General features: G+C 35.2%; 1 protein-coding gene across 2 annotated transcripts in view; it reads left to right on the top strand.

Annotated features, from left to right (window-relative positions):
- Positions 1-2,108: 2,108 nt before the first annotated feature.
- LOC141397008 (uncharacterized) overlaps positions 2,109-18,849 on the top strand; it is a 224,807-nt gene continuing 208,066 nt past the window's right edge. For both annotated transcript variants that reach the window (XM_073972778.1, XM_073972777.1), the window contains exon 1: positions 2,109-2,962. The gene's annotated coding sequence lies outside the window, so the exon portion shown is untranslated. The remainder of the gene's footprint in view (positions 2,963-18,849) is intronic.

An 18,849-nucleotide genomic window follows, 5' to 3' on the forward strand; every position in this document is an offset into this window, starting at 1 on the left:
TACTACATATACTACTACTGACCTTTCCCCTGATGCAAATTGCAATAATGTATCTCCTGAGAAACTAACGAGCCCACTGCCTAATATATTATCGTTTTGGGAGTTATGTCACGGCACCTGTTCAAACAACTACCAATGTCCGTGCGCATGCACAGTGGTCGCTGTTATTGACCAAAATTAAAGTCTAATTTATGGTACCAAATCTGTCCATATCTACTACTAACATGTTAAATTTCTCTAAAATAAATTCGTAATGGATTACTTTTTATTGTACTCTTTGAGAATAGGATCAAAAAAGAGAAATTTTAACAGTTTGGATTTCGTGGTGAAGTCTGTGCAAAAGTTAGGTAAAAGTAAAATATTAGAATCAAACTAAATGAACTCTTTATTTAACAAACTAAGTTCGAATATTGAAAAACAATGTATTTGTACGCAGTTTTGTGTTTGTAAATTTTTTGGATTCATTATTGAATATATGTGTTGACTGAACGACTTTTGTAATGCCATTTCTTAAGTATAATTACATTTTATGTAAAGTGTTAGTTATGTTCCCTTCTTTCCCCCAAAGAATTTTTTAGAAGATCAGTAGTAGTCTAAAGATTCTATCTTCAAAATATCAGCGGCATATTTTCGCACTTTTGGAAATTGTTCCCAAAATGTAAGGATACCTTTCAGGGTGTTTTTGTAATTTTGTCAAGTAGAAAAATTGCTTGGTTCAGTTATATGAACGGTACGTCAAACTGTGGTCCTCAATGTGAAATTTCGAAAATTCAGCGATTTTTATTGATTATTACGGCTAAAACCCTACAAATACCGAATACTGGGCGGTACCGATTTATGGGGACAACATCAAAGGGTGGACCTACATTAATCGACAATTTTCTGGAGGTAGCCTACCTCCAAGAAAGTTAGAGTGCCATTTCGGCCATTTCGAATTGCTAGTTTATATAAAATCTTAAAAATTCCGAAAATCGGGCGGCACTATTATATGGGGAAACGTGGATCTAATTCAAAAAAATGTTGCAAGAAGGTTTTCTAACACTAGAGCATACCGATAGCCAAATTTTAGCCAATTTCATTGAAAGATGTGGTCAAGACCCCCAGAATTCCAGAAATCAGGGGGTACCGTTCTATGGGGGCTATACCAAAAGTTGGACCTATGTTGAATTTTTTTTGGGTTTTAATTTGTGCTGCTAAACTAACCTTTACTGAATTTTTCGTGTTGATATCTGCACAGGAAGTATTTTTGGCCGCTCTTCACATACAAGTTTGACGACAGTGGCATGACACAGTGTTTGTTTGGCCACAAATCAGAAGTACGTACATATGTTCAAAACCAGCAGAGAGCAAAATAGAAATATGGAGTGTTGAAATTAAAATTCTCCTCAACTGTTTTAAAAATAGAACGTATTTATTATATTTTTCGACTATCGATATGCGGTTAAATATACATGTACTTAAAAACATCATCATAACTTTATGTTGTGCTGTCATTAAGTGTGCTTCATGATAAAAACCTTCATGTAAAATATATTTTATTCATTGTAAATAAATTATAATTTTATGAATATTAGATTTTAATTTGATTTTTTATAAAATGAACATGGCAACAAATATTGACGAAACGTCGGGACAAATGAAATAAAAAGAAATTTTTATTTACATATACTTAGTTCTACAGAGCTTAAATACAATAACAATCATTAAGGAAGTATTTCCTATCTATGGCATCCCCATGTAAAAATAATGAGTTTGACAAGCGTTTTGTTTACTACTGCCAAAATTGATATTGATATATTGTACAACAATACTTCATTTTTGGTGAAAGGTTCAAAGGAAGAAATATTCTACGTCGCATGTATTTATTAAAGGTCGACTAATCAACATTTTGGCAGAGAAATGGCAACACTGCAACTACGTCATTCACTGTGTGCGTGTTTGGTTAAGGGTACGAACTGTTACTATGAGAGTACATCCTAAAAGAGCACAAGAGAGTTGTTAACTTTTGTAATGTAATGTTACCAAAATAACTGTTGACTGTTAGCCAGGCAGTTGAAGAACATTTTAACAAAGTCTATAAAACAAACTGGTCGACAGCAGGATACTTCAGTAGCAGTTTTACTTTCGATGGTTTCTTATCGGTGATAAAAAAAACCCAAAACGAAACGGTTAAATAGCCTAAGAATAAAAAATCAGTTTTAAAGTTAATGCTTGTTGAATGGAATAAATAGTGAATGATGGAAAAATGATGAAAAAATTAAATCAATTGAAAGAAAGAAAAGAGAAATGAAATAAATTGAAAATATATATTAAAAATATTTAAAGCAAAATAAATTTCAAATTCAAACATCAATCTGTTTTAAAGCACAAATCTTTAAATAACATAAAGCACCAAACAAACCAAAAAAAGTCAATAAATATTTGAATAAAAGAAGAGTGGAAAAAGTAAAAGCCCTTCCCGTCATCAACGTTAAACAAGGAAACGGAAATTGTACAGACGAAACGAAAGGAACGGAACTGTGTTTTGCTTTGTTGTTCGTCGTCAACAGCGTGTAAAGTGTTTTAGTTACAATTTTGTTCTTGCTTCCCAGTCAGTCATTGAAGAAAGAGAGAAGCAAGGATTGGAAAAAATACGCGCGCGCGAGTTTTTTCTTCTGATTTACAAGTTTGTTTGACCGCGTTGGTGTGTGTGTAAATTTCTGTGAGTGATTGGTTTGGTGTACGTGATTGTCAATGCTCAATGGAATAGAGCAGCCAGCCAGCCAATGTAAAAAAGTAAACCAAAAATAACACCTAACCACAAAATTCTACCATTATTGTGTACAAAAAAGTGTAGCCATTTAAATTTAAGCTTTCCAATACAACAAGAAGTGAAATGGTTAACAACAACTTGTGAAAGATGTAAGGTTTTATTACAACAGCAACAAACAACCACAACTGAATGGGAAAAGTCTAACAACAAGTGAGTGCTAGTTTTGTCATATGAATGTGTGTCAGTGTGTTTTGGTGATGTTATTTTATAACGTATAATACAAGAACAATAGAAGGATTTGGAAAATTATCCACTTAAATAAAAAAAAAATGTGTGAACAGTGTTCTTTTTTGAATTTTTATTACCAATTAGCTAAGCAAAAAAAAAAGGATTGAAACGTTAAACGCATAAATGCCATTTATAGCAATTGAGTATTATTTGTTATATCTGGAACTCTAATTTAAGATATTAAATAAAGATATAATAAATCTCTCAATAAAGTATAAAAAAATCTCCTGCATTACAAAAAAAAGATGCGGAAATATTTTGATTAAATTCCAACAGAAAAGCAAAGAAATGTTTCTTATAGGATACAAGTAAGAATACCGTTTCTTTCGCCAGTATTGGATATTTTATCACACACGAGGAAATTTTGAAATCTTTAAAATGTGCTTAATCAAGCGGAACCGATGGATTTCGGGGCAACGTTGCAAACATAAATAAGCAAGTAAAAAAGTCTCAGTCGGCTTTGCCGACAGTGATATACCATCAGCCAATGCGAATTTAAAGTTTCGCCTACGGACAGATCGAATATATTTAGCCCAGATAAAGCCACTGGTCGTTTAAACGCCACAAAAAATGGTTGCAAAAATTGACGTAAAACTCTGGTTTTTTCGAATAATTGTGTGGGGTTTTTTTGTTATAGTATTGTATGTTATGTGTCATTTGACGCTTATAACGCTATATTTGATCTACGCATTTACAGGCAATTAGCCTAAAACCCAAGCTATTCAAAAAAATTGAGTTTTTTGTAATTTTCGATTTTTGATGAAAAATTTAAATATGAGATAAAAATTTAATAATAAATGTTAGAAACATATAAAGACAGGGATTTGTTAGGAATATAGTAAGAGTATTTTCTCAATCAAAAACCGAAGGATTGGCATGTAAGGATACACCAAAGTTTTTGGCACTTTCAAAAGAAGGCCCGATTGCAGGAAAACTATACGCTTTAGAGAAAAAAGTTATTTAATAAAAAACGCTTAAAAAGTCTCAAAAATATAATTTTCAATAAACATTTTAAGTTTTCTCGCAAAAAGTGGGTTAGGGTACTTTCAGAATTTTGTGGCCCTTTTCGAAAATTTGAGCTTGCCGACAAAATTGTGGATTAGGATAAAAGTTCAAAAGTGTTGCGGAGGAGGTACTTATGGAAGTGGACTTTATTTTGCAAGTCACATCTTTTCGATAGATAACGCGCCCACTATTTATTTCAGTGGGTCATCGTATAATTTTGGACCAGTATATCAGGAAGCATATACCTTATAGAGGCTGAGATATTTGCTTTTGAATAGAACGTTTACTTTTTTTGCACATTAAGACCCCTAAATATTATCCGACCCCTACGGGACCTCCATCAACACCCAAAATTTGGTGACGATCCGATCCAAATGGCGACCTATAGCGTGATCGGATCAGCTCGTCGAGACATTCATTTTGGTATATGGAAAATGTTGCCAATTATTTTATATTCCATTTCCAAAAAAATTAATTATTTATTTTCGCGCTACATCAACTATTTTTGGTACATGGGTTAGGTCAGGTTGAAAAGAGGGGCGAGTTCTCGCCACACGTCCTGGTGGACATACACATAAGCCATGAAGTAGGCTTGTTGTGCGCTCTAGTCTATGTTTTTTGAAGAAGGGGACTCTACTATAAATTAATTAAGGAACTATGTTCCCATAACAAAATCCCGTAATTGTTTTAGGTCGTCTACAATTACCTGATTAAGATCTGGTATTGTGTCGTTCCCTAAAAACTGGGATCTGATGTTTGCGAAAGCGGGCATTGGCAGAGAAAATGCTCCAATCTTTCATCATCCTCTCCGCATGCCCTGCATACGCTGTTGTCTGCACAATTAAATTTTGCAGATGAGCTTGTAAACCCAGGTGACCTGTAAGAACACCTGTAAGTCTACTGAACTCTGTTTTACCTAACAGTAATAGGCTTTTAGTTTTTTCCTCATTTGGGTCTCCCCATAGGATTTTTGTGGTTTTCCCTAATTCCTCTCTATTCCATAGGGATAAGTGGGCATTTTTTGCCCAATTTTTTAACTCTAGCCGAGACGCATTTAGTGGCTTTGCGTTCGCCAAGTTTACGGTTGCTAATTCCCTTCCCTTTTTTGCCAGAGAATTTGCTATCGCATTACCTCTATTCCCCGCATGTCCCAGTACCCATATTATACGCACCGTGCCATGCTGAGTATAGCTGTTGATCGAATTTATACAATCCAAGACTGTTTGTGATTTTACTGTCTTGGATGTTATTGCTTTGATTGCAGTTTTACTGTCCGTAAGGACGTTTACAGTAGTTGGCCTCGTGTTGGCATTAAGCCAGTTCAGACACTCTGTGATCGCTCGGATCTCCGCTTGATGGACCGTATTGTGATCCGGCAAACGAAGAGATATTTCGGTCTCTGGTTCTTCAATAAAGAGACCCAGTCCCGTTCTCCCACCTAGCATTGATTTCCGCCGATCCACGAGTCTCTGTCTGGAATTAATGCCTCGCATGAGGCAGCTACAAATGTTTCAGGTATATGGTCCGATACAATGTTATCCATTGACTCTCCCGTTGTTACCTGTAGAATGTTTTGATGGTATGTTACGTGGTCCTTACTGATCCACTCGTGCATCGCTTTAAGTCGAATAGCTGCGACAGCCGCTTCATACCTTTTCTGGATTTCTATTGGGTGTATATATAGAATAGTTTCTAATGCCCTCGTTGATGTTGTCCTCATTGCGCCGCTTACGCTTAGACATAGCTGTCCACCAGACTACTGAAGCGTATGTTAGAATAGGTCTAACTACGCTTTTGTATAGCCAGTGTGTCATCTTAGGATTAAGACCCCACTTGGAGCCTATAGCCCTTCTACAGGTTGACCAACATCTATGAGCTTTATTGGCTCTTTCTTGAATATGGTCTTTCCATTTAAGTTTCCTATCCAGAATTACACCCAGATATTTGACTTTATTGGAAATATTGAGCGTCCTGTTTAGGAAAACTGGTTCTTCCAAGTGTCCCAGTTTTGCTTTCCTAGAAAACAGACATATTTCCGTTTTTTCCGGGTTTACATTAAGACCTCTTGGTCTAGCCCAGTTGTACGCTAGTTTTAGGGCTGATTCAGCTCTTCTGCATAGCAAGTTTGGATTCTTACCCCTCAGAAGTATTATAACGTCGTCTGCATAACAGACTGGGTCAAATCCCTCATCGGTTAAAGTCCTTAATAGGCTATTTATGGTAGTGACCCATAGGAGTGGGGATAAAATCCCCCCCTGTGGCGTACCCTGACCAACTTTGTCCTTTATTTTTACGTCAAGTAGCCCGAAGCTTATCCATCTATTTCTTAGCATGTGGCTTATCCAGTCCCTAAGGGCACGATTCACCTGAAACTTATCTAAGGATTGGATAAGGGTTTCGGTGCTGACGTTGTTGAAAGCACCCTCGATATCAATGCATACCGCTAGTGTATACATCTTCCTGTCGAAGGTTCTCTCTATGTGGTGTACAACCTCATGTAATGCGGTTTCCACGGATCTACCTTTAACGTATGCATGTTGTTTGTATTTAAGCATATCGTTTGGAATCTTGCTCTTAATCATGGTGTCGACTATTTGTTCCATGGTTTTAAGCAGGAAGGATGTTAGGCTTATCGGACGATAAGACTTAGGAATTGCGTAACTTGCCTTCCCAGGTTTGGGGATAAATACTACACTCGCCTCCTGGCAGGCTTTAGGGGTATACGCAAGTTTTAAGCATGCGTTAAAAATTCCAGATAGTTTGGGCGCAATGAAGTCCATCTCTTTCTGGAGTAAGGCCGGAAATATCTCATCCGGCCCCGCTGCTTTGAAGGGTGTGAAGCTCTTGATGGCATCCTTTATCATCGCTTGATCAATTGTTGGTGCTTCCTCTGTAACACATTCCCTCATTACCGGCACCCCTGCGTGCGTCGGAGTGTTCGGCGGGAAATGTGTATTCATCAAAAGCCCCAGCGTGTCCTCGATTGTTTCCATCTTATTTCCCATATCATTCACCATGATCTCGGTTTGTGTATGGGTTTTCGATAGAAACTTTTTTATTTTGGATACATCATTTACGCTGTCTACCTGTTCACAGAAAAGTTTCCAGGAATTGCGCTTTGCTGTTCTAGTCTTTAAGTTTTGTGTGATAGTTGTCCCAGAATACAGGTAATTTCTTTCGTCGAGCTCTGTTATAAAGCCTTCGGACCTCCTTGCCTTTGTTACGAATTTCTCCCGTCATCCAGGGTTTTTCGTAGGCAGATTTCCTCTCTCGAAGGGGACAACTTTCTTCGAATGACTTTACTAAGACCTCCGTTATAATGTTGACATTTCTGTCTATATCTTCCGTGCTTAGGCATTCATATCTATCGTGCCCTAGCCTATTTTTGGTACATAGGTTAAGAAAAAATTCCCCAGTACAAATCCGCTCGCGAACAAATTTTTGGTTGTTGCGGACAAATGTTATCGCGGGTTTACTTCTGCTTTTAAGAAAATATTATTATAAAAACGCTACTTATTTTATTGAGCACAATTGTCACTAAAAAGTTATCACGAAGTGACGTCATTAGGTAGATTGCAAAATATTTGTAAAATGTTACTCAGCATTCGCGGAATTTACAAAAAATGTACAAAATTTTAAATGTAATCCGAATTTTTTCAAAATATAGGTCCATTTACCCGTCAAAAATTACAAATACAAAAACAGTTTTAACTAAAGACTCCACGGGGAATCAAATGAGACCAAACTTATAATTATGGGGATAGTAGTTAGGATATTATAGCTAAAATAAGCTCATATTTGTGTTACAAAAAACAAATTTTGGTTTGGAATAATAGTTTTCAAATGCATTCTAGAGTTGAAAATATTGGAAAAAATCTATGGGAGTACTTGAAACTCCCAAGAAAATGGGCGAATTTTGCTTTATATACATTCACATAGAAGGGTTCCCATTGAAGAAAGTTATCGGGTTGTTGAAATAAATCATTAGACTTCCTTAAGGGAAATAGAGTTCAAATAAACCTTTTAATTTATGTGCATTATTAAAATATGTGTAAATCGCGTAATTATCAAAATCGTTTTGTCCGCATGAGATTTTCATGTACAGCAAGACCATATCTTTTAATTTGTATATATTTTTTGAAATATAACTTGGACGCTTAGATGTACCATCGACTGCATCTAAGCATTAAAAAACCTATAAAACATCTTTAATTTGTGCAAAGTACAATAAATTTTGTTCCGCATCCGGTTTCAGTGTCACCACGAAAGTCTACATCGATATATATCTATTTCAAGGCGATCAATCAGGAACCGTGGATGTAGCATCACACACTATTTTTTGGGATAAAATTGATGTAGTTCCCTTATCAGGGAAGTTTTTAAATCTCTGTTTCCGCAAAAACGAAGATGCTGCACCCCAGGAATACGCGATAAAATGCGCGATGTTTAGAGATGGACAGTGGGTAAATACGCAATGGGTAAATACCCGGTAAATTGGGTAAATAGGGTAAATACCCATTCGTGGGTATTTATTTGGGTATTTACTATATTGAATCGCTAATACAACATCTTAGACCCTATTTCTGGGGTTAGGATATGAAATCGTTTCAAAATGGATAGTTTTACAATACTTTAAACAAGTGGGTAAATACTTGGGTAAATACCCGAGTATTTACCCAAGTGATGGGTAAAAACGCATTAACTGCCGAACCACTTGACGTAGGCTGACAAAATTTGGCTCAAATCTTACTTATGTCAAGAGAATATCTAGCATTGGAAATGGGGTCTCTGGGTCCATGTTTTTATTTAGCCCACATATAACCGTACCTCCCGATTTAAGGTATTTTTTGTCTATTTGCCTCATTGTACAATCATAATGGCTGAAATTTGGCACAGTGAGTTCCCAATATGTAGAATATACCCTTGCAAAAACTTGTGAACATAGGTCCACGTTTTCTAATAGCCCTCATATGAGGGTACCCCGATTTCGAGTATTTACCCAAATTTTGGGTAAAAACTCTTTAACTGCCGAACCACTTGACGTAGGCTGACAAAACTTGAAATTTGGCATAGTAAGTTCTCAATATGAAGAAAATACCCTTGCAAAAACTTGTGAACATAGGTCCACGTTTTCTAATAGCCCTCATATGAGGGTACCCCAATTTCGAGTATTTACCCACATTTTGGGTAAAAACTCTTTAACTGCCGAACCACTTGACGTAGGCTGACAAAACTTGGCATAAATCTTACTTATGTCAAAAGAACTTTTGGTACTGAACATGGGGTCTCTGGGTCCATGTTTTTATATAGCCCCCATATATCCGTACCTCCCGATTTAAGGTATTTTTTACCTATTAGCCTCATCGTACAATCATATTGGCTGAAATTTGGCATATTGAGTTCTCAATATGTAAAAAATACCCTTGCAAAAACTTGTATATATAGTTCCACGTTTTCCTGTAGCCCCCATATAAGGGTACCCCGATTTCGAGTATTTACCCAAAAGTGGGTAAAAACTCATTAACTGTCGAACCCCTTGACGTTGGCTGACAAAATTTGGCTCAAAACTTTCTCATATCAATAGTAATAAAGGTATTGAAAATGGAATCCCTGGGTCCATGTTTTGATATAGCCCCCATATAGCCGTACCTCCCGATTTAAGGTATTTTCATCTATTAGCCACATTTTACAACCAAATTGGCTGTAATTTGGCACAGTGAGTTCCCAATATGTATAAAATATCCTAAAATATTTACCCACTAGTTTAAAGTATTGTAAAATATCCATTTTGAAACTAATTTACAACCTAAACCCAGGAATAGGGTGTAAAATGTTGTATTTGCCATTCAATTTACTATACCCAAATAAATACCCGGTAAATACCATCTCTAGCGATGTTTTCGAAAACAATTTTAGGTGATTTTCCTACCTTGGAATTTCTCGTATCTCTCGTTTTAGTAGATGAAATTTCACGGGTAAAGATTTATTAGATCCGCAACGTAAAAATCTAAAATTTGCAATCAAGTACGAGTAAATCGAATGACAATTGTAAAAATTTGACCCGAAAAATATGATTTTTAGAAAAATGTTCGCACAAAATGTTGTATTTGGATTTCTGTGAAGCTATGTAGACTACATTCACGACACATATATAGAATAACTCAGAATCGCGATTTCTTTAATCATATATATGATTTTTTGGAAGACGTGTATGCGGAACGAAATTAGAAGGAAATTCCAAAAAACACTTAAAATCTGGCTTCAAAATGTCAGTATCATTTAATGGTAGATGCAGATCAAATTTTGAAAAGTTATAAATAGGTGAGATTGTCCTTATCTAGTTGGATTCTACATTTACTTTGACAATAGTATCGTGAAAAGTGTGGTTTAATCACAAATCGAGAGAAAACAAAAAAATACAAGTTGGCTTCAACCCATTTTTACCCATTATTTCACATAAATGTAGCCACAGCTTCCACGCAAATTAACTTTTAAGACCAATATTTTTTGCCAAGTCTAAAAACATTTCATTTTATCCGAAAGCATTTAATTTGTATAATATTCAACCACATTTCGCGAATTATTGAAGGCTAAACCTTGGCTTCAACTATGTTAAATTTTCAAGAGTATTACACATATATAAGTATGAGTCTACGACCATTATTTCGATACGTTACAAACTTTTTGGGCTAAACCAACTTATAAAACCCTCCCCACATAGTGGTGTAAGGTATAATTACAGACGATTTAAATCAAAGCTGATGGAAAGGCTTTTAACATACCTGAAACTGCCAGGAACCGCTGTCTAGGAGCTACACAAAAAGTTATACCTATGTGGACTATTTTTGTTGACATGGTTACTAGGGTGGGGCTATTTGTGTGGAAGGAAAAAAACCTTAATGAGCCGTTCGCGTTTCTGATTCCTGGGATTGAACAAACAAATGGCTAAGTTATAGTGGTTTAAGTCTGAAAACCCCCTCAAAAAACTATAACTGAATTTCTCATAATTTTCAAAAATATAATGTTTTTTTGTTTTGTTCAATAATTATTTTCAAAATTATGAGAAATTCAGTTATAGTTCTTTTGAGGGGGTTTTCAGACTTAAACCACTATAACTTAGCCATTTGTTAACCGATTTAAACAAATAATAACTTGTTCTAAAGATATTATTCACTCCTTTAAAAGGAAGAAGGATCAAGAGAAATCCGTTGTGATAAAAGAAGATATGTCCGTTTAAATTTGAAAATGTAAGAAACCCAGATTTTCACTACTTTTACCGTTATAAAAAAATAATTATATCGTGGATCCCAACACGATATAATTTTGCATCAGAACACTTGAATATTTTTCATCTTCTCATGGCCAAAACTGCCTGAAGGAGCGTTCCAATGCTTTTGCCATGTATTAGAGAGTTTACAATTACTGTCTTCGCTACAATTTTTGTCTTTGTGTTGAATCGAAAATCTCAATGGTTTGCCTGTTATATGCCAAAATGTCCAAAAAACGTCAATAAGAAACTTAAAGTCAAAATCGGGAGGCTCGATTTTCACGGTATAAATATGGTCCAGTGGACTTTTTTGCTCAGTTCAATCCCTGGAATCAGAAACGCGAAGGGCTCATTAAGGTTTTCAAATTTATTCTAAATTATTCTACTTTCTATTCTTAGAACATCATTACAGGACTGTTAACTGCACTATTCGAATGACAAAATTTCATAAGAGTATAATCCGAATCATAAGGGCTATATGCGATAAAAATTTTAAGCAATTCATGATCAGATCTTAAAACGGATCTAAGCCAACATTCTAGAGTGTACTGGGGAGCTTAAATGGAACTTAATTGCACACATATTGAACTTTGGTGGAATTGTAACAGAAAATGTTGAGTGGACAGACGAATGTCGACGAATGCGTTGGTCTCTTCATAAAACTTCAGTAGTTCTCCTCAGGGTCGATATGACTTTCATAAAATACCTTGTTGGTCTAGTTATTAATGGTCTGTAGGCTACATCAAAGAAGACCACAAAGTTTTTCAAAAGGGCCCAGTAGGTTCTCATTATAGGTTTCATAGCAGAAGATTTGTAGGACTTCTGTAGAAGAGTATTTGAAGTATATGGGAAGTTTCAATTTTTTTTTACAATTCGATCTAAAACGTGTCAGTTTCAAATCTGATCGCGTTCATAAAATTCGCTGCTGCTCGCAAAAGTTAAGACTTTTACCCAGCAAAAAAAGTCCTCCCAAAATCATGGGTTTTGTAAGGGACTTTTGGCAGCCGTAACTACTTGCAAACCCCCTTTCTTCCCCATTATTTTTACAAGGGCATGTCGCACTAAGTTTGTAGTTATTTTATGACCACTAGAATAACTAGTTATTCTGCGGCCACTAGAAGTTGAAAAGTAAGTTGAAAAAATTCTATTTTTAGAACTGTTAATGTAGAGATTTTTTTTAATTTCATCACACTTCTTACTTTTATTTTACTTTATTTTATTTCGATCGCTGTGCGAGTTGAACACACGAACCCTCTGATTTCTAGCCAAAGACACTGCATACTCTGCCACACAAACGAACATTAAGGCTTGCTTAAGAACTTAAATGTGCAGTGCACATGTGCACCACGAACTATTATTTTTTAATAAAAAAAAACTCGCGTGCCGACAGTGAGCGTTGAACACACAACCCTAGGATTTATAGTCGGACACACACTGACTGTGCCACCGTCCTCATTACTTAGTGAGGAGCAAATTAAGTAGGTTTGCCTTGTAATTTCTTTAAGAAGTATCCCATTACTTTTCAGATTACTTGTAATGGGAAAAGAAGCTTGTTTACATTACTTTGTAATGGGTTACGTAATGACTAATGGATCCGAATTTTTGCTGGGTGTATTCTCTTATGAAAAAGCATTTTATAGTCCAAATAAAAAATTAAACAATTAAAAAGTATCAATCTATTTTGCCGACAGAAATATATCATCAGCCACACGATCCGAGAAGTGGCCTTAGATTGGATTAAAGCCAAGAGTATTGTAATTTTGCCGAGGAGGTACCTCGAGGAATGCACGAGGAATGCACAAACATAGTTCATCTTGGAACTTGATCTAATTTAGGGAGACATTCCTTTTGATAGTTATCGTGTCATCCAGTCATTTTAGTTGGTCAACGTAGGATTTTTTCAGTACTTAGGCATAAAGGCAGGAACCATGAACGGCTAGCCTACGAAAAAATTATACCGTTGTAATAAGAATGACAAGAACTGTTTTCAATAAAAATGTCAAAGCAATAAACTAACAGCATGTATACAACTTTTCATCATAAATTTGGCGGTAAAGGCAGCGTTGCCGAAAGTTTTTGATCGGAAATCGTGAAAAAAAAACAATAGTCAAATCGTCATCAAATTCTAGAAAATCAACATGTTCAAAAACTTTGATTGCATACAGTTAATTGCCACTTTTTTGCTATAGTTAGTCAATGAGACTGACTTCGTAAGAAAAAAAGCAGTATTCACAAGTTGAAAGTTTTCTCTGTGGTTACAGAGTTTGCAGTAATGCAGCAAGGTAAAACTGAGTACACATTGCTAGTTTTTAATGACAGCTTTGCTCAAACAATGCTTTGGACGTACATTTGTTTGTTGGGGATTCGGAGACCGATAAAAACTTTCATTGAAAAATGACTGACCACTTAAAGAGGGCATTAGACGGAAGTTAAGAGCGCTGAACTCAAAGTTTTTCACAACGAGATATACATATACAATTCCGTTTTTATATCGATAACTTTTCACATCCATTAAAAATCCAAAACCAAAATTTTCAGCTGATATATGGTATGTTCCAGTACTGCAAGAATCTACTAATTTTTAAATTTTTTTATCGATAACATAAAGGAAAAAATGTTATCGTAGTAAAAAGTAGTAGCTTCTTGCGGTTTCTGGAACAGAGCAATAATTCGAAGGTAAGGCAATAATCAACAAAATATCTGTATTCCAGATATTTACCAAAATAAAGCCAATCTGGCTGGAAATTTCTAATAACATTAAAAAAGCTCATAAAATTAAATTTGCAACATTGTTTTACTTAAAGACGTTCGTGAAATTTTGTTAAATCAAAATACAGCTATCATCTTTTGTTTCATTTAATTTTAGTTTACGTGAAAAATCGTCATTTTAGACCATAAAATCGTCAAATCATCATTTTCAATTTTGGGTAAAAAATCGTCAAAATGAAGATAAATCGTCTAATTTGGCAACACTGGGTAAAGGTCCACGCCTTCATATAGCCTCCACATAGCGGTACCTCCCGATTTGCGGTACTTTGAAGGTTGTGTCGCTTTATTTTACTTAGTTCACACTTTGCTCAGCTGACAGTTTTAATTCGTGGTCTGATTTTTCTTGTATTTATACTCTTTTGCTGTTCTAGAATCCTCAATCTAGGATGCGAAATCCATTCGCGGGGGCACATAGACACATAAACGAACATACGGATCAATATAAACAACTAATGGACGAGGTGTAAAAAACACGAGAGAGAGAATAGAAGGGGTGATGATGAATGATGTCACAATATCTCATTATCTCAGAAAGTATGGACTTGCGCAAGAAAAAAAATTTACCGTCCTAAAGGGAGCCGCAAGAGCAACCTACTGAAGGAGTGCACCGATATAGCCCATATTCGAACCCAAACTATATCTGGAAGGAATTATACGATGTGTAAAGGTTGGACCAAATCGATTGCTCCCTTCGAGAGTTATCCTTCACACCATTTTACGGAAAGATTTTGTGGTGGAGGTACCCGAAGGAGTGGACCGATATGGCCCATCTTTGAACTTAAACTAAGTTCGGAAATATTACGATGCCCATTTGGTTCAAATCGGTTGATCCGAGAATCGGTTGCTCCGAGAGTTATCGTGCGCACCAACCAGCCAGACAGACGGACAGACAGTCAGATGGACGGACATGGCTAAATCGACTCCACATTGTCTGAAACGAATTTGGTCCAAACACACTTGGGGTGTAAAAGCGTTATTTCTATGAGGCACATTTTTGGTCGTATGAAAGTGTATATACCCTCTTTAGCTAAAAGACTGATTGTATAAAAATTGCCTCGAAATGCATTCCATTTTCTTGATTTGTTCTAATTTCGTCATAATTTTTTTGGTTAAAATTTCATAAATGACAACTTCGTATGTATTTATATTGTATTGAAAAATACACAGACTACTATTTCCCGATGGATGTTGTAGTACACTCCCTTGAGGACATAAATGGGACAACCACACAAGAATTCGTTTAAATATGTTCTTTATGTATGTCATAACATAACATAGTCACTTATGTTTCACATATTCCCATGGGCTCCAAACACACACAGAAATACTGATATATTTCAATATGACATAGAAATTGTTATATTTTTTTTTGAGTAAACAAGACTATGTGACTAGCTGTTTGGGTGCGCCAAACATATCAGTTTATGTATATGTATGTGTTTATATATTCATGCATACACATGTGTATGTTTTATTTATTTTCCTTTCACAACTAGCTGTCTACATCTGCTTAGCTGTTTGTTTATTTTTCCTCTAACTCTCAGCACAGCTCTTAGCCCTGTCTCCTAGTTAGTTCTTATTAATATTCAAATCCCGCTCATGAAGGAATTTATTCTTTAGGAAGGTCATAAAAAGGGGTTTGTTTGGCTAATACATTTGTGTAAGAAGAATTCAAGATAATTTGAAATTATTAACATTTGATATTCTAATTTGTAAATAAATATAAACAAACAATAGCAGCAATACAAATTTTGTAACATAAGCCATTTTGAAAAAAAAAAATATTTAAAAAATATAGCGTATCAAGTGTCTCTTTAGGATGTTTTGCTCCAATTTATATCAAAATGTCTTTCATTTGTTAAAGTAATAAAGAGCGAAGAAGAAATGAAACAAGTGCTAGCAATTTAATTTTTCTTCAAAATTTAATTTGAACTAAGAATTTTGTGGTATAAAAGCAGTATTTACTCGCAATTTCATTATGAAAGGCAAACAAAGCAGTGTTTAAGGGTGGGTACTATTTTTAGCTGTTAAAAGTTCATTTGCATGATACGGCACACTTGTATACCTCTTCACCCCTTGGTTATTTGTATTTTCCATAGAGGCTTATTTTCTTGCTTAGGTTTGACGAGAAAAAACCTTTCCTCCAAAGACCGAACTTAGAGTAGACATAGACATTCCAAAGGCAAGAAAAAAACAAAACCTGCATGCTTAAAATTTTTTTAATTCGATAAAAAATTGTGTTTGTCATATTATATAGGCTCTGTTCCAGAAATAACAAGTAAGAGACTGATATAGTCGGATGGGGCCGACCATGTGATACCCTACCCCACTTCCTCTGTGCACTAGTTTTCCACTGTATTAATTTTATATGATTGCGATATATATTTTGCACATACATACACCGTCATTACTGGAAACGTTAGGTGTAATTTTCTTTACTTTATAATGGACACATATACCGTTTTAGCTATGTACATTAGGCCGGGGCGATTTGTGTGGAAGGAAAAAAAGCTTTAATGGGCCCTTCGCTTTTCTGATTCCTGGGATTGAACTAAGCAAAAAAGTCCCCTGGACCATATGTCTACCGCAAAAATCGGTAGCGACCCAACATTAAGGCCAAAATTGTAGCCAACACAATAGTTAAGAACTCTCCAGTACATCGCGATACTATTGGAATGCTCCTTCAGGCAGTTTTGGCCTTGATAAAGTGCACATTAGTCGGCAAATATCGATAAATGACATTGTGCTACAAAAGTTGACCAGAAAAATATTCAAGCGTTCTGTTACAAAATTCTATCGTGTTGGCGTCCATGGACAACAAAAATACTTTTGGTTCGGTTGGGTCACTTCGTTTTATTATTTTATAACGGTAAAAGTAGTGAAAATCTGGGTTTCTTAAATTTTCAAATTTATTTTTTCACTACGGATTTCTATTGATCCCCTTTCCTATTAAAGGGGTGAATAATATCATCCGAATAAGCTATTATTTCTTCAAATCGGTTTATAAATGGCTAAATTATAGTGGTTGATTCATACCAATACAATTACCATTACATACATACATGTTTCTTACAAAAATTAACATTAGTGTAAAGAAAGAAATATCAAAAGACATTTAGAAGTAGTTTTCGCTGATTTTTACCCAATCATCCAATGAAAAAACGAAAAATTTTTAGGTATTCCATTACTTTGGGTCAAGCTGTATGTTTTCTTATTGCAATTTGCATTAATTTAAAATGTGAGAATTTTGTAGCATAGCAACTAAATGTAGTTCGTTACAAGCAAACCAAAACAATAAGGAAACCCATTTATATGTTAGACAGTGCTTCCGTTATCTAACCGCTACATTGATATAATTTGCATCAAGAGAGAGGTCACGAGTTGGTTTTCTAGTTCCGTTTTCGTAATTTGTCTGAATATGTCGCCCAAAAATTAAAATATGGAGCCAAAATTAATTTTTTTAACTTTGCCACAAAAGTTTTGGTTTATTTTACCAGCTAAAAACTATCCGATCATTACAAAAAATTATTGGCCCCTTCCTTGACCGAAACTCTTACATCGTGCATACATTTGTCAGTATTGAACTATAATTGCGACCTTTAGCGTGAATGTAATTACACTGCACACAATTAAAAATGTAGGATCCTTGTATATAATAGGGTGTAACTCTACTATCTGATCACGTACAACAACATAGCTGCCATCAATGGAAAGGTAAAACGGTCGTCTTCCAAATATAACTCACGTTGTCGTTCAGGATACAATACAAATTTTACACAGAAATTTTGGTTCATTTAACCAGCTAAATATTATCTGATCATCATATTAAATTGCAATATTCTTCTTCGTCGTAAACCCAAACCTTACTTAAAATTTCGCGCCGATTAGACTATTATTGCAAATTTGTAGCATCGGAGGAAAATATGGTTCACTACACAAAACCCATTATATAATAGGCAGTAGGCCCGTCATGTAGCAGACACATTATTTGCAATTTGCATCAGGAGAAAGGACAGTAGTTCTTTTTCCATATATATGCTACTTTGCAGGTATATGCCCTCCAGGAATTAAAATATCGACTAAAATTAAACTTTGATATTTTTCATACCATATGATTAATACTACAAACAAATAACTGGATATATTAGGCCGTAACTCTGTTATCTAATTATATACACCAAAACAATTGGCATCAATAGAATGGTCAAGAGTTCCTTTTCCAAACATAGCTTACTTGCCCGGAATCTTCCAGGATTAAAGATATAAACTGTATATTAAAATTTTTCACACAAACCCTCTTAATCTTATCTTATCACCATCTCAAATTGAAAACTTCTATGAAATATACTCTTACCTTTTTTAAAATTTCGAGGTGATCGGACTATTATTGCGACTTACAGAGCCGCTACAAAATCGGTTAAAATGTTTGTTGTTGGTCTTTTTCACCCGCTAAATATTTTACCACAATCGTCAATAATAATAGGTGTCTATTCTGGCCTGAACCCGACCTCCATGCAAAATTTCGTGACGATCGGTCCATAATTGCGGTCTGTAGTTTGATTACAATTTATAATGGACAGACGAACGGACGGACACACATCTCAAAATCGCCTTATCTCGTCGAGATATGAAGATTGGTATACCACATTGGGGGACTACGACGAATATTTCGCGGTATTACATGAATTTTATATAGGTATAATATTTTTCATCATGCTTCATCATTTTTATACCCTCCACCATAGTATGGAGGGTATATTAAGTTTGT

This window comes from Musca autumnalis, unplaced genomic scaffold (genome assembly GCF_047663935.1).
Source record: "Musca autumnalis isolate F117 unplaced genomic scaffold, ASM4766393v1 scaffold_3, whole genome shotgun sequence".
Classification (NCBI taxonomy): domain Eukaryota; kingdom Metazoa; phylum Arthropoda; class Insecta; order Diptera; family Muscidae; genus Musca; species Musca autumnalis.